Source organism: Pseudophryne corroboree, chromosome 9, assembly GCF_028390025.1.
Source record: "Pseudophryne corroboree isolate aPseCor3 chromosome 9, aPseCor3.hap2, whole genome shotgun sequence".
Classification (NCBI taxonomy): domain Eukaryota; kingdom Metazoa; phylum Chordata; class Amphibia; order Anura; family Myobatrachidae; genus Pseudophryne; species Pseudophryne corroboree.
Window position 1 is genome coordinate 460,045,111 of NC_086452.1, and position 2,845 is coordinate 460,047,955.

Consider the following 2,845-nt stretch of genomic DNA (forward strand, 5'->3'; position numbering starts at 1 on the left):
AGTTTGCCCCCTCAACCCTCCCCCCGGCATCAGTGTGCCCCCTCATCTCTCCCCCCCGGCATCAGTGTGCCCCCTCATCCCTCCCCCCGGCAGCAGTGTGCCCCCTCATCCCCCCCCCGGCAGCAGTGTGCCCCCTCACCCCTCCCCCCGGCAACAGTGTGCCCCCTCATCCCTCCCCCTGGCCCTGGGTGGTTGACACCCTTTACCTGGCTGGTTGGCACCCATTCCCTTTCTGCCCCAGGTGGATGGTTCTAGTCTGTCTTTGTTCTGCTATAGACCAAATCACATCGAGCTTAGTACTGCATATAGCAGGTCTTTATGTGTGTAATGACGCTGAGTGTGTAACGTGCTCTACCTGGTGCAATGTGTATAACGTGCTTTACCTGGTGCAAAGTGTGTAACGTGCTCTACCTGGTGCAATGTGTATAACGTGCTTTACCTGGTGCAAAGTGTGTAACGTGCTCTACCTGGTGCAATGTGTATAACGTGCTTTACCTGGTGCAAAGTGTGTAACGTGCTCTACCTGGTGCAATGTGTATAACGTGCTTTACCTGGTGCAAAGTGTGTAACGTGCTCTACCTGGTGCAATGTGTATAACGTGCTTTACCTGGTGCAAAGTGTGTAACGTGCTCTACCTGGTGCAATGTGTATAACGTGCTTTACCTGGTGCAAAGTGTATAACGTGCTTTACCTGGTGCAAAGTGTGTAACGTGCTCTACCTGGTGCAATGTGTATAACGTGCTTTACCTGGCGGAAAGTGTATAACGTGCTCTACCTGGTGCAATGTGTATAACGTGCTTTACCTGGCGCAAAGTGTATAACGTGCTCTACCTGGTGCAATGTGTATAATGTGTTGTACAAGGTGCAATGTGTATAATGTGCTCTGCCCAGCACAAAGTGTATAACGTGCTCTACCTGGCGCAGTGTGTATAGGAGGTTCTACCTGGTGCAATGTGTATATTATAAGTGGCACTACTGTGTGGTGTAATGTTAATTGGCACTATTATGTGGTCACGTCCCTTCCCCACAAAGCCACTCTCCTAAATTTTTGCTGCGCGCCTTCGCGCGCACTGTCCCTTCTTTTGGGTATAGCAGGTGGAGCACCAATTCTGTTTCTGCCAAAGGGCGCCAAAATGTCTAGTTACAGCTCTGGTGCAGGGTGTCCTGTATGCTACACAGCCCAGCAGCACTGTCACCCCCCCCCCCCCCACCCTCCCCTTTGCAACACTTTTGTACTGTCCAAATCAACTCTGTGTTTTTATATTTGAATCATTAACTCTGTGTTTTTATATTTGAATCATTAATAAGATTAATAAGAACCTTCATTCCGATGGGACCCAGAATAGGACAGGTAGGACCCCAATTTTTAAAAGTGAGGGGTCCCTGGGACCCACTTTTTTTTCGGCTCAGCGTGATCACTGGGTTATGAGGTGTAATATTAATTTAAAGTATTAATCCCGCCTACTTTGGTATTGGTTCCGCCTACAGTTGGTTTGGTGCCACCCACATAAGGCCACTTTTAGAAATTTTTCCAGGGCCACTTTTGTTTCCCAATCCGCCCCTGAATAGGGGTACCTGTAAAAATGAAAATTATACTTACTTGTGCCCCCCAGTAGCTGTACCCCTAGTAGATTTGCCCCCCAGTAGTTGTGCCCCCAGCAGCTGTGCCCCCTGTAGCAGTGCCCCTAATAGTTTTGCCCCCTGCAGCAGTGCCCCGAGTAGTTGTGACCCCCTAGCTGTGCCCCTTGTAGCTTTGCCCCCAGTAGTTCTGAACCCTGTAGTTGTGCCCCCAGTCGCTGTGCCCCCTGTAGCTTTGCCCCCAGTAGCTGTGCCCCTTAGCTGTGCCCCTTGTAGCTGTGCCCCAAGTAGCTGTGCCCCTTGTAGCTGTGCCCCCAGTAGTTGTGACCCATGTAGTTGTGACCCATGTAGTTGTGCCCCCTGTAGCTTTGCCCCAGTAGCTGTGCCCCCTAGCTGTGCTCCTTGTAGCTGTGCCCCCAGTAGTTGTGCCCCAGTAGCGCCGCAAACACGCACACATAAAAAATAAATACACACACAATACTTACCGTTCCTGCTGCGCTGCCTCCGTCTCCGGCCGCCGGCTCCTCTCTACTATGGGAGAGACGTCATGACGTCTCTCCCATAGTAGCGCCGCACAGACACTAGGGGTCAATTATGACCTCTAGTGTCAGTCAGCGACACCGGCTGCAGCGGGCGCCCACACAGCCCACGGTGTCTGCTGCAGCCGGGGACGGGGGGATTAGTATGCGGCCTGCTACTGATTGGACAGCGGATCCAGCACTGGATCCGCTGGGCCAATCACATCTGAGGGACTGACAGGGGCGTGCATTCATCGGGGCTGAATGCACGCCCCTGTCATTGAGGCACCAGTAAAGGTGCCGCTTCCCTATGCATTTTCAATGGACTTTCACAGCCCATTGCTTCGCCCTGCCCGCCCCCCGCTGCCCGGATTTTTAGTGTTAGCAGCGGGAGGCACCTCTCCCGCTGCCTCCCACCTTCAGACGCAGCCATATACACTGGGGGAAATGATTTGAATAATAAAAGAAAATATTTATCACAGAATCTGTGCTATAATTATCTTCTTTTTATTATTTTAATCATTATGCCTGCACGTCCCTGACACACAGTACTGTGTGAGAGACGTAGCACTGGCGATTTCTTACCCAGAAATCCCCAGATTTATACCTGCAGACTGTACCCCATTGGTTTTGCAAACCTTGCAAGTGACTGAGTGTTTTAGATTAGCTGATCCTTCCAAGGCGGCGACGCCCATCCCGATCCTCTGCAGCTGGAAGCTGCACAAACGTTTGCTGTTGCCTCTGAGACC